The sequence below is a fragment of the Gorilla gorilla genome, chromosome 17, assembly GCF_029281585.2.
Source record: "Gorilla gorilla gorilla isolate KB3781 chromosome 17, NHGRI_mGorGor1-v2.1_pri, whole genome shotgun sequence".
NCBI classification, from domain to species: domain Eukaryota; kingdom Metazoa; phylum Chordata; class Mammalia; order Primates; family Hominidae; genus Gorilla; species Gorilla gorilla.
The window spans coordinates 95,298,808-95,312,931 of NC_073241.2; the positions used below are offsets into that span (position 1 = coordinate 95,298,808).

The window sequence follows — 14,124 nt, forward strand, 5'->3', positions numbered from 1 at the left end:
GCTGGTTTCTTCCTCCTTCATGCCACTACCTCTCTGCACATAAGGACCAAATGTTTGGACCCTGGAGTTTTGTAGTCCTAGACTGAGTCTCTAGCTTTCATCTTATTGCCTGCCCTCATGGGCAAATTTGATATATCTCACTTTCCTCAACTCTAGATTTGGCATAAGAGTGCTCACCACCTCAAGCGGCTGAGATGAGAACTAAACGTAGAGCCCTTCTTAAAGTAATGAGCATAAAGCCTGATACATAGTAAGAGCTCTATAAGCGTTATTTATTATTTTTACTGATTCCTTAAGAGATCTTAAATTGAGTAAACTCAGTTAGTCTATTCTTTGGTTAAACTTTTAGTTAAACTTTTAAAACAATCTATTTTAGGTGCAATTTGAGATTGTATTGTAATAACAAACCCATATGTACTAACTATATATTAAAACAATCCCATCAGCCTGCTACAGTCTTGTGTTGCACTACAGTTTCTATTTTATTTTCTGTGTGTTACACCCTTAGTGTTTAAGTTATACTCTAATTTACTTATGTGTAGGTAATTCCTTTCTAGCAGAGAAAATGTGGTCACTTATAGGTAATACCTTGTCCTAAATTCTCATATGTTGAATGTTGTTGAGAGTGAGTCTCTTTGTTAAGATAAAGCATTCTTTTGCAGTTTATGAAAAATTTGAATTTTTCCATTTCCATTTGAATTACTCTAATTCATATACATATCAATAGCTAAAATGTTTTTTAAAAAACAGACTATAAAATTATTTATATAGAGCAGATTCCTAATAGAATGCTTATCTTTACATTTTATTTTAGAGCTATAGCCAATTATATTTAGTTTTCAGCTTAATGGAGTAAATCTCAAACAGAATTAGAGGTCTAAATGAGTCATCCAAATGTGCAGTGCTTCATAATATAACCCTTTAGCTGACAGAGGTTTCACTCATTGAATCATGTAAAAGGATTTTCTATTTACTCACGTAATATCTCAGAAAATTATTGCTTGAAAGGTCAATAATATCAACATGGGACTTTTTAATTAGAAATAGTGGGTAACTGAGTCATGCTTCTAGGAATTTAATATCTCTTACATTCATGTATCTTGGCTTTTTATTCGTCAACTAATGGTGATAATTATTTTCAGCTCATCCTCGTACAGAATTATCATTACACAATAACACCTATTCCTGTGTTTTAACCAGGTAGTTTTGGGAGTAAAGCCAGAAGAAAGGTGTTTGGTTCAAGCCCCTTACCATGTAGTGCTGTCAAGAGTCAGAACAGTCTCGCTTCTGCCACTAGGAGGCTTCGGAGTGGCATTTATATAATGAGATTCCGTTTTTCTCTTCGAAAAGAAAGGGCTTGGACTAAATTATTTCTAACATATTTTCTGTTTTGTTTTTTTTTTTGACATTCTATGATGTTTCGATGTCTATTCACTGAATATATGGAAAGCCTCTGGCACAATGGGTATAACCAAGATTCTATGTGACAAGTTAATTCAGTGGTGGAATATCTATATAAATTTGGGATTTTATTGTATATTAAAACTGTTAGGAAAAAAACTCTCAGCCATATTCCAGAAAATTTGTAACATAATATATTCAAGTCAAACAGCCAGACTGCTCTCATTACATAAAGACTGGGAATTGTCACATAGTTCCATGTATGTGTAAAGGCTGTCACCTGTTAAAAATGCAGCTATTGAATTGTATTGATTGTGTTCATTCTTCTTTAATAGAGTGCAAAGAGTTATTTTTTTGGTAAATAATAGTTTTCTTTTCAGATAAATAACCAGTTTCATCAAGAAGGTAAATACCAAGCCTAGAACTTTCAGAGATGTTCTTGGAAGCAAAATTCTATATGATTGCTTATTAGAGAATTAATAAGTAAATATGAGACGTTATATATAAAAATGCATCTATGTTTTGGTGTTAAGGGAGAGTATGTTTATTAATATTTATAAATAACACTATTCTTTCAGTTGCTGATATATTGAGATGCTGGGAAATGCATTAGTAACTTGAATAGTTTTCTAAATAAGTGTTGAAGTGGTTCTCAGTGAACTTTGAGTTTCACTTACACAAAAAACCTTCACATTTTAAATTCGTAAGTATCGATTTAAATATGTTTAGAATAGAAGTTGGTCCCTGTAAATAAATATTACAGATTTTGTCTTGATTTTCAAGTTCAGTGAAGTCTATCTTGATGGTAGTCCTAATTTACGATTAAGCATAAATTAAATAAGTATTAATCAGTTTACATGCAAACACACTCAAATATTTAGATGGATTGGCCTTCAGTGTTTATATTTAAACAACCATCTCTTTAGCAATCCCTGATGATAGTTCTGTTACCGCAGAGAATAAAACTGTACAGATGGCTAGCTTTATACATTGGCTTTAAATAAGCAATGCATCTTTCTTGTCTTTAAAAAGAAGCAACTAGAATTTATTGATTGCTCATTATGTGCCTAGGGGTGAGACTCAATTTTCACATTGAGAACCATGGAAATAACAACTTTTCTGTTTGAGGAAGAAGTTGGGTATGTTCATCTTATATTCTATAACTGAATTCCCACTCCTGTTCAGGTAAACTTTGGTTAAAATGTAAAAGGACTCAAAAGACTTTCACTTTTTTTGGGGAACAGAATCAAAATAAATGAACAGTTTGAGAAATGGAAAGGTTTGGAATTTGTTGATCTAGCTACTAGATTGTAAATTAAGTGATGCTTAATATCTCTTTGAACCTTCATTTTGAGTGTTTTAATATTGAAATTGCACATGTACAGAGCATCACACTGGAAACCTATTTTTCCTGCAAACTTAGGTACATATTCTTCTGCAGATGAAGTTATTGGGTGTTGTAGAAGTATGTACATGCTGGAAATTCAGATTTACTCCATGACCTTATACAAACAAGAGATAAGATGCTAACCATACGTTGCTAAGGGAGGAGATGTGTCATGTATTCTCTGTTTATACAGGAGACTAGACGATCTGGTTACCAGAGTATCTGCTGATCCATGCTATGCTATGACAAAATATTCAATTAAAGTTACAGTGACATGGATGGCAGTATAAGAAATTATTGATAAGATTACAAGCCAAAAAGTGAATGGTAATATAAAGAACACTACAAATCAAGACTTTGAAGTGTTGAAAATATCAGGACAAAATTGAAAATATTAGAATGGCTTTGTAAGACAGAGGCTGAACAAAACTATTCAGTTGAATGAAGTAACTCAGGGAAAATATTATAACATAAGTAGAATGTTGTAAACAATTAAATTACCCAGTTGGATAAAATAACTCAAACAAAGTTCAGAAAAATAAGTTTGGAGTAGCCTGAATTAAGGGAAAGGGGTGGGATAGAGACAGAAAGGAAGTAAAGTCAATAAAGTAAAAAAAAAAAGAGCATATTTTATATATATGATTGAAGAAAACAATTTAGGGTATTATTGGATATTGTTACCAGCACATGTAATAATCAAATACATTTAAATAATAAATAATTTAAATAATAAATAACAAATTTGAATAATCAGAATTAAAATGCAATGTAGATTTTGAGAAAGTTATATTGCCAAAGAAACCACAAGCCTAGACTTTTTTTTAAAAGCCTCTGAAACTTTTATTTTACACATCTTTTGGGAATCATCCTTCTGTTGGGCCAAGAAAGATGTATATAGCTTGCCCAAAACGACATACTTCGAAGTGTTCGCTTTACATGTACAAAATCATGAGAGATGAGAAGTAATTTGCAGAAGACAGGAGTAGATGCTGTAGAAAAGAAAAAGACACAGGTAATAATAGGGCAAAATTACTACCAGAGGAACCCTATACTCTTTCAGTGTATTATCTGCAGGATTACAATGGTGTCGTGCAAAAATGACCACTGTTGTGTTCAGTTTATTTTTTTATTTTATTTTTATTTTTCTGAAGCCTGAACTGAACATTATTTATACATCTTGGATTTTGAGCTGAATTCAGTGACTGGGAATCACATTGTACTGTCTCCCCTCAATAAGTCAATTGTATTTGCTTTGTGCAATGCCAGCAAAAGTGTGTTTTTGTCAGGTAGAGAGACGGCTAGGCTTCACCAAATAAAGGTCTTCTCCACATTGTTCAGACTCTCTTGTAATTATGTATGGACCATATACTGGGGTTCCAGCCAATGTGAGATAAGAGAAAGTGAAGTAAGGTACTTTGGGTCACAGTTCTCTAAATCATCTTGCGGAATCCTTCTGCCCTTTCTTCTCTCCACAATCCTTGTGCCATGCATACGAGATGGAGGAGATTCATCCAATCTCACTGAATAGAGATTTGAGCAAGAAGTAAACTTTTACTGCTTTACACTAAGACTGTGTGATTTTGCCATCAATCACAAGCTAACCTTTATTTAGACTTCCACTGTTGCTCTAGAGATTAGTTTCATACTCTCAATTTTTTGAATATCATCTGCTTTGGGGTCTCTATGTAAAATGTTGCTCTTTGCATTTGGCTTTCTGGAGTTTTACTAGTTGTAAGTTTATTTTTATTATCCTTTCTTGAAAATATTTTGGGTTCTTGCATGTGAGGATTGGTGTCTTTAATTTGCAAAAATTTAAGACTTGAATATTGTTTCTGCTTCACTTTTGCTATTCTTTTCATGTGAATCAATTAAACACGTCATTTTTTTATACCATCTCTTCTCTCCCCATCTTTTGTCTCTCTGCCTATCATTTTCTATAGTTTCTTCTGACTTGTCTTCAAATTTATTAACCATCTCTTTAGCTGTTTTTAAACTGCTACTAAACTCATCTATTGGGACCTCTTAATTTTGTTACTGTATTTTTTTATTCTAGAATTTTAATTTTTCTACAAATCAACTAAACTCATTTTAGAGTTTCTGGTTAACTGATGAAGTTTTTAAGCCTGGTTTTATCTCATGACTTTTTTTATTTTTTATTTTTTAGTTTGTGGTCATTTGTGATGCATCTCACTGTTTCCCTTTATCTTTGTATATCAGACATTTTATTTAAGAAAAACAGATACAAATAACACGAGTCTTAGGATAATATTCTCTTCCTCCAGAAAGAAATTTTGTTTACTTTTCCTACAGGTGCTGATGGTCTGGGGTCCTTGCTGAATTTCAAGGTTAGAGAATTTCTTGGCCGTAAAATGTCATAAAGGCAGGCTATAGCTCCTGAGGCAGATGTTCTGGCCTCTCCTGACTACCAGGGCAAGGATTGTTTAGGAGTTTGGCTCCACACATGGGCTAGAAAAACTACTTAGTTCCCTAATCTTAAGGGTTATTGATGGTTACTTGATTTTTATGTTCTGATACAAAAAGTGTTGTGACTTGATCACTTGGAAAAATTCGAGGTCATAAAACTAAGCAAAGGATGTGGCTAGGATTAGGAAAGATAAATACATTTTTCCTCTCTCTTATTTCTTATAATTAGTTAATTGGGAAAAATTGGAATCTACTACTACCATAGCCATATCATAAATAAATCTGCATCTTAATTAAATTTTGTATTTTTGTGTGTGAAAAACTACCATTTTTAACACGAACATGTCATTTTCAAGTATGCTTTTCTGTCAAATTTAAAGGACAATTTATATAACTGTATCTCTTTTATTCATATACTTGTTCATGTGCTAGATTGCGCTGAACTCATATGTGCAATGAAATACAGTGTATTCATAGAACAGATGATGCAGGATCATACTTTACAATGTGGTGACAAAATATGTCTAATTCTCTTTTGATGATACATATTATATTCTTAAATTCAGCTCCATTTCTTTTCTCTGATGTCTATTTGTACATTTTCACAACACTGATTTTCTTTTAGTCTTTCAGGTTCCTCTGTCTTACAAATTACTTGCATAAAGAAAGAATCGATTTTAATCTAAAACCAAAACAACAAATACTTTGAGTTCCAATGTTGTATCTTTTTTTTTTTTTTTTTAACTGGAGTCTTGCTCTGTTGCCCAGTCCGGAATGCAGTGGAGCGATCTTGGCTTACTGCAATCTCCACCTCTCGGGTTCAAATGATTCTTGTGCCTCAGCATCCCGAGTAGCTGGGATTACAGGCACGCACCACCATGCCTGGCTAATTTATGTACTTTTAGTATAGACGGGGTTTCACCATGTTGGCTAGGTTGGACTCGAACTCCTGCCCTCAAGTGATCCACCCATCTTGGCCTGCCAAAGTCCTGCAATTATTATAGGCGTGAGCCACCACACTCAGCTCCAGTGTTATATCTAATTATGAAAAAAAAACCCAAACAATTGCCATTTTTAAGTCATTTCCAGTGTTAGAAACCAAGTTGTCAGGGTGGTTGCAGTCATGGGAGCAGGTAGTTAAACTTTTGTTGTTGTTTTTTTTGACATGGGGTCTCACTCTGTACCAGACTGGAGTGCAGTGGCATGATCTCGGCTCACTGCAACCTCTACCTCTCAGGCTCAAGCGATTCTCCCACCTCAGTCCCTGAATAGCTGGGACCACAGGTGTGCGCCACCACGCCCGGCTAATTTTTTGTATTTTCGGTAGAGATAGAGTTTCATTCACTATGTTGCCCAGGCTGGTCTTGAGCTACTGAGCTCAAGCAATCCACCCACCTTAGCCACCCAAAGTACTGGGATTACAGGCTGGGCCACCACGCCCGGCCTAGGTAAAAGTATTACACAATTTTTAACAACATTTAAAATATCCCAGCAAAGCCTGATTCCAGCTGATTTTAAGTCTAAAAGTCATAATTCGGTTACAAAGTTTTTATTATCTGAAAAGGTCACCATCATCCAGCAGAGAAACAATTGAAATTACAATAAAATGTGAGATGTTTGGAGAAGGCAGACTATTTTCTATAGTAAGAAATACAGTCTATTGATGGTGTTTACTGCCAACTGCTTAAGCCTCTCCTTTCCAGAATTTATTTAGAACAGATTTTTAGCTCTACTCTGGGATCTTTCTTACTTGCCAAAGAGAAATCTGAAATATTGAAAATAATTGTCATTTTGAAGGGTGAAAATGTTAAATCTGAATGTAGAGGACATTGCAGCTGTTAAAAATGTTGGTATCGCATCTGGCAAAGACAGCAACAGAGGTTTGCATTTTAATTCAAATGCATGGAAAGAAAATAAAAAAAGGAATGTCTGTTCATAAGTCTTGTGAAAGCATAGAAACTGTGTTCTGCCTGACAGAGAGAATAATTTTAAAAGCCTCTAGAAGTGCTAACTAAATGTAATGTCGAACTGTCAACAACTGCTTTCAAAAAATAAATTACCTCTAAGACCATGTGTATTTTTTCACATCTTCTAGTCCTCTGTTACCAATTAGTTAATACTTGCTTTGACAGAGGATGATGATTCTCAATAATCTAAGACTTCAGATGTAGTGTGAATAACTTTAATAATGCTCTTACAGGAGAAAATCTCTCATAAAGCCTCACTATATCAAATCCTAATTTAGAGAAATGTGGCAAGCTGCAAAGTGCTCTCAAGTTAATGTGTAAATGTTTATTGGATTCTCATTTCTTGTCAGGTTCATGTTTCACTTATGTATCTATCCTCTCTCAGGGACACATTTCCTAAAGGAATTTATATTGTTTTTATTGATCACCATAGAAAATTAAAGTTATATTCAGCAAGAATAAAATATATCATTCTCGAATTGCTAAACACTTTGGGCTTTGATACACATGAGAAACAGTTATCAGAAAATGAGGTCACATTTTTGTGTATCTGAAAGAAGTATTTATATGAAGATGTTGGGGAGGTGAGTAAGGGAATAATAACAATTACGTATTAGTCAAGTAAACAAGCTAAAGAACTTTCAGACTAAATAGGAAGACAACTATGTCTCAGGCAGCAAGCAAGAAAAATTTAATGTATAAAAGTGCCAAGATGATTCTAAGGTATTGCACTATAATCAGAATAAGATAGCTGTGTCAGAGTCAAATCTTAGCAAAACTCCAAGTTTATTATGTTTTCTCTTTGGAATACTCCTCCTCTACTTTCAGTGACACCTCTTTTATGCCAGCCTCTGACCCCAGCCCCAGGTCACTGAGAACATGGCACAACACCCGTGTCTGCCTCTGTATTTCTTCCCTTTCCTTCATCTTCCTTCAATCAAATATTATTAGTCCTGTAGTTCACTAATTCTACCATCTGTCATAGCAATGATGGTTTTTGATATAAAATGAAACTCTATTTATTTTATGATACATACCTGGCACCACGCCTGGAAAAACATGCATTTAAAAAAATTCTTTCAATAATTTTCTCCCTACTCAGGAACAGCTGGTAAAATAATTTTATTAAACGTAAGTCAAATTATGTCATTTCTCTGCTCAAAACCCTCCAGTGGATTTCTATCTTACCCAGATTTGATCCTATAGTTCTGGCAAGATTAAAATAATCAGCTGGGCATAGTGGTGCATGCCTGTGGTCCCATCTACTCAGGGGGCTGAGGCTGGAGGATCACTTGAGCCCAGGAGATTAAATCCAGCTTGGGCAACATAGCAAGACCCCTCATCTCTCCATCTCTCTCTCTCTCTCTCTCTCTCTCTCTCTCTCTCTCTCTCTCTATATATATATATATATATATATATATGTGTGTGTGTGTGTGTATATTTACACAAGACCCTACATAAGCACTTGTAAGATGAGTTTTATCTTTCTACTTTGCTTTTGAAATGGGAAAGTTTCCCTGACTCCTTTGTGGGACTCGTAAAGGGGGTGGTTCATTTACTCAACTTGCAGCTCTCAACCCCTCGCAGGGTGGGGAGCATGCAGGCGAGCGGGTTCAGGGGCTGAGATGAATGCTCTGGGCACTGGCAGAAGCATAACTCCATGAAATCCTGCGGCAGCATCTAGGGGGGTGCCCGTGACCCTCCAGAGCCCGAGAGGACATGTGCTAACAGTGCACTATTTTAGCTTCACTGTCCATGGATGGCTTAAGTGTTTAACAGCTCAGTGTGACAGCCCTCTGTATCCTGAGCCCTTGCTCAGAATCCAGGAAGAATCAGGTCACACGAATGAATTGAAGATGGTAAACGTGGGGGATTTTATTGCCAATGAAAGTGATTTTCAGCAGGACGGAGAGCTGGAAAGGAAATGGAATGGGAAGGTGGCAGGAGTTTGGCTGCCCCAACCAGACTCTTCTCCGAGGTCCCACCATCAAGCTGTCCGTCTGAAGTCAAGCTGCTTCTCTCCAACGTCAAGCTGCTGCTTCTTTTCTGTCCTTTGTCATTGCTCTGCCAGTGGGGCCTGGGGATTTTATTGATACAGGATGGGGGGCAGGGTGTGCCAGGGTGGTTTTGGAAAAGGCAACATTGGAGCAGGAAAACAGGGATGCAAAGTTTTCACTTTGGGCTGTGGGTCTCGGCTTGAGGGCGGTGCCCTCACTGGGGACCACACTCTTCTACCCAGCATTTCCCTGTCTTCTGTCTATATTACTTTTATTCTGACTGTACATCCTTTAGGCTCAAATCCAGCAACACTGGCTTCCTAGTTATTGGTCCTTAAAACTCTGGGACACCTCTAACTCAGAGCTTTCACATTTGCTCTTCCTTTTTCCTGGAATATTCTTCCTCAACTCTTATGCATGGTTGAGGCCCTTACCTTCTTCAGGCATTTACTCTAACACTATCTTTTTAAAGAGCTCTTTTCTGGTCATGTTATCTAAAATTACTTTCCTCAGGTTTCCAATCTCTACTTTTTTCCCTCTTAGATCTTACTAGTATCCAGCATACTACGTTTTATGTATTTTTCTCATTTTTCTCTATCTTTACATGAGAATGTAGGTTGCATGAGGGCAGGGATTTTTCTTTCTGTTGTATACTCTTTCGCCCTAAGTGCTTAAACAGTGCCTAGTGCATAGCATACAACTAATAAACTTGCCTACTGTAGGCAAGCGAATATAGCCCGTAAAACAGGCATAAAAGACTGGACTTTTACAAATGTTAAAGAAAGGAGGAACAGAGAATTTATCCAGATCCAGGAATGGCTTTCTAGTTTTTATGGCAAACCAGTGTAAGAGTTCTGTAATCACTGCGACTGTTTTAACACTGACTGCCTTGGAGGGAATTTTTTGTCAAGAGCATTTCATGTAACAGTTGGAGTTTCAGATGCCTTGCCAAATTAAAACAAAAATTATTTTCATTATTTCCCTCAAATCTCACAAGTAGGGTGTGCTTTCCACTTCCAATAAAACTGGGGCTCAAATTTGTTTATGTCATTGAGATATTAAGAATTCATCTAAAGATCCAAACTGTAAGAGCTGAAGTCTTCACTCATGTCCTTAAAATAAGAAAAAGACAGAAAAAAACTAACATTCAATGATTTTTCTTTGATATATCTGAAAACTGAGGTCATAGGACAATAACCACCCCCTACCCAAATCTGGAGAGACAGGCAAATCCAGAGAACCACAGCCAAGTTGAACTTACCTGGAGCAGAATCCAATGAGCCATAAAGTGCTGGGAACACTTAAATGGTAATTTTGACAAATTGCTGGAGGCTGAGTATAGAATAGTATGAGAATGAGAAATTTCTAGGAGTCACTGTCTTAAGTCTCAAGGGGACCCCCCCCATTTTTTTTAAGGTTTTATTTCAAGGACACCCACTAGCTTCTCATGGTGAAAAGCCAAAAAGAGTAACCACTGTGAAATAGTCCCTCCACCTTCTCCATGACAAAGGCATGCTCTCCAAGATAAAATATTTTGCATGAAATACTTATTACATGTAGGAGAGGGCATTTCCTCTGAGTAACACCTTCACATTTGTGAATGTCACATCCCAAAAACTCCGACCAATTTAACGACTGAGGTTCAGTCATAATTTTATAGGATGCTTCACCAATCCTGCACCTTACAAAGAGGACTCCACAAACAGGTCTTACACAAACAGGACTCCAGTATAACAGTGGATGATAGCTGAAAAAGTTGCAAATTGTACATAAGAAATTTAGTAAAAGCCAAAGGCAATAAGGGAGGCAAAAACAACAAACGAAGAAATTGAGATGTCTGACACTCACAGCTACAACAAATGTTAAACATAGCCACACTCAACAAGATTAACATAAAGCTTCACCCTGAAGCCAAATTTATCTCAGTTACTATCATCTGATGCATCATGTCTGCCTTTTAACATAAAAGGTATGCTATAATACAAAAGCTAACAGTTTTAACAGAAAAAGCAAGCATCAAATCCAAACTCAGAAACAGTACAGATTTTGGAATTATCATACATGGAATTTAAAATAACTATAATTAATATATTAAGAACTCTAATAGAAAAAGTAGAAAACATGTAAGAACAGATAAGTAATATAAGCACAGAAAAGCAAACTCTAAGATATAATCTAAAGGAAATGCTAGAAATCAAACACACTGTAACAAAAAATAAAAAATGCCTTTGATTGGTTTGTCAGAAAATGCTCCAGAACCAACTAAAGAATCAGTGAGCTTTAAGAAATGTTTATAGAAACTTCCAAAACAGAAATGCAAAGAGAAAAAAAAAAGAATGAAAATAATAAAAAGGAACAGAATATCTAAGAACTGTGAGATAATTTCAAAAGTCTAACATACATACAGTTGTAATACTGAAATGAGAAGAGAGGATGGAGCAGATGAAAGTCATTATGGTTGAAAGTATTCCAAAATTAATGACAGGCACCAAAGCATAGATCCAGGAAGTTTAGAGAGCATGAGGCAGAATAAATACAAAAAAGTCTCTACCTAGAAATACCAGATTCAAACTGTGTAAAACCTAAAAGAAATACTGAAAGAATCTGGGAGGCGGGAGAGGCGAAGTGGGACACCTTATCTATACTGAAACAATGATCAGAATTACAAGAGATTTCTGATTAGGAATTATTCAAGCAAGAGGACAGCAAAGTATTGAAAGTATTGAAAGAAAAGAAAATCAACCTGGAATCCTATATTGAGCAAAAATCATCTCTGGAAAGTTAAAGAGAAATGAAACTCTCAAAAAACAAAAACTGAGTGAATTTATCACCAGCAGACCTGATCTACACGAAGTGTTAAAAGAAGATATTTATTTGTCAATTATAAGTCAATAAAGCTGAAAAATAAATTTGAGACAGAAGAAAAATGCTATATAGATTAGAAACTTGGATCTCCATGAAGAAAGTAAAAGTAATGTTAACAGAAAATAAAGTTTAACAATGTATTTCTTTTTGTTTTTTTTCTGTTTGTTTTTTTATTTTTCCTCAAACTCCTGGGCTCAAGTGATCCTCCCACATTAGCCTCCTGTATTAGTCAGGATTCTATTAGAGGGACAGAACTAAATAATATATATATATATATATATATGTGTGTGTGTGTATATATATATATATATATATATATATATATATATATATGTTTCTCTCTTTCACATTTTTCTTCCTAATTTATATTTGCTGGCAGCTGATTAGATAGTGCCCACCAGATTAGTGGTGGAAGGGTGGATCTGTCTTTCCCACCCCAAGGACTCAAATGTTAATCTCTGCTGGCAACACCCTCACAGACACTCCCAAGATTAATACTTTGTATCCTTCAATCCAATCAGGTTGACACTCAGTATTAACCATCACACCTCCCTAGTAGCTTGGACTACAGGTGCACACCACCACAATCAGCTAATATTTTTTTATTTTTTTTTTTGTTAAGACGGGGTCTTGCTGTGTTGCCTAGTTTGGTCTCAAACTCCTAGCTTCTACTAATTCTTTTCCCTTAACCTCCCAAAGCACTGTGATTACTGGTGTGAGCCACTGTACCTTGCCTTTCTTTTATTTTTAATTAATAATTGTTTTGGTAAAAATTAACAAAATCCCTGATTTTTTCGCTTCATAATTTTCCATCCACTGACCCCACCCTATCCCTTGCCTGTAAGTCTCCACCCCACATGTTCTTATAATCTTAACCAGTGTCATGAATGACATCTTTAACAGCCATCCATCTCCAGCTGGGAACCAAGCTCTCACCAGGAACCTGAATTGGCCGACACCTGGATCTGGAACTTCCCAGCTCCAAAGCTGTGAGAAATAAAAGTCTGTTGTTTAAACTTCCCAGTCTGTGGTATTTTCTTATGGTAGCCTGAACAGAATAAGACAGGGCACCAGCTATTTTAAAAATCACCAGGTGGTTCTAATATGTAGCCAGGATGGAGAAAGGCTGCTTTATTTTTTCTCATCGTGAAAATAATACAAAAGTCAAACAAAACAAGAAGTTATTCCTTGCTCCTTGCATCCTTATACTTTTTTTTTTCTTTTTTTTCCAGGCGGAGTCTCGCTCTATCCCCAGGCTGGAGTGCAGTGGCGCGATCTCGGCTCACTGCAAGCTCCGCCTCCCGGGTTCACTCTATTCTCCCGCCTCAGCCTCCCGAGTAGCTGGGACTACAGGGGCCCGTCACCACGCCCGGCTAATTTTTTGTATTTTTAGTAGAGACGGGGTTTCTCCCTGTTAGCCAGGATGGTCTCGATCTCCTGACCTCGTGATCCGCCCGCCTCGGCCTCCCAAAGTGCTGGGATTACAGGCGTGAGCCACCGCGCCTGGCATCCTCACACATTTTTAATTGCCTTTCTCTATCTGCCTTTCCTTTCCTCAAATATTTCTTGCTGTGTCTCCATTTTCTCACTTTCTACTCATCCCTTGATGAACTCCAACCTGACTTCTGTCACTTTTACTTTCACAAAAGTCTTAAATGTCCTCCACGATGCCACAGCAGAAATACTCCAGTTCTTCTATGTAACACTTCCCCCGTTTTCACACTCTTGGGCTAACCCTTTTCCGTTCCCTTGCTCATCTCTTCTGTTCTATTTTTTTCACTTCCATTTTTCTTTCTTTTATTTTCACTTATTATTTTGCTTTTTCATTTTCATAATTTCATAAAATCATAAAATACATTAAATGAAAATAATTCTCTTGGGACATACATAGTCTCACTGATCAGGAAAAAAATGTTAAGATTTTGTCATAAATACTTCCTGTTTTATTTTTAAATAAATATTAGAATTAAAGCTGAAGTTTACTTTGGTATCTAAAGGAAGACACTTTCCATTTTCTCATTCCCTAGAGGCATTGTCTATCATAAATTTTACGTCAAATATTCAGCCTTACATTTCAAGTTCA

General features: G+C 36.1%; 1 long non-coding RNA gene across 1 annotated transcript in view; it reads right to left on the reverse strand.

Annotated features, from left to right (window-relative positions):
• Positions 1-9,031: 9,031 nt before the first annotated feature.
• Positions 9,032-14,124, reverse strand: part of LOC129528211 (uncharacterized) — a 28,538-nt gene continuing 23,445 nt past the window's right edge. Inside the window, exon 3 of the long non-coding RNA XR_008673434.1 lies at positions 9,032-10,288. This is a non-coding gene — a long non-coding RNA (uncharacterized lncRNA). The remainder of the gene's footprint in view (positions 10,289-14,124) is intronic.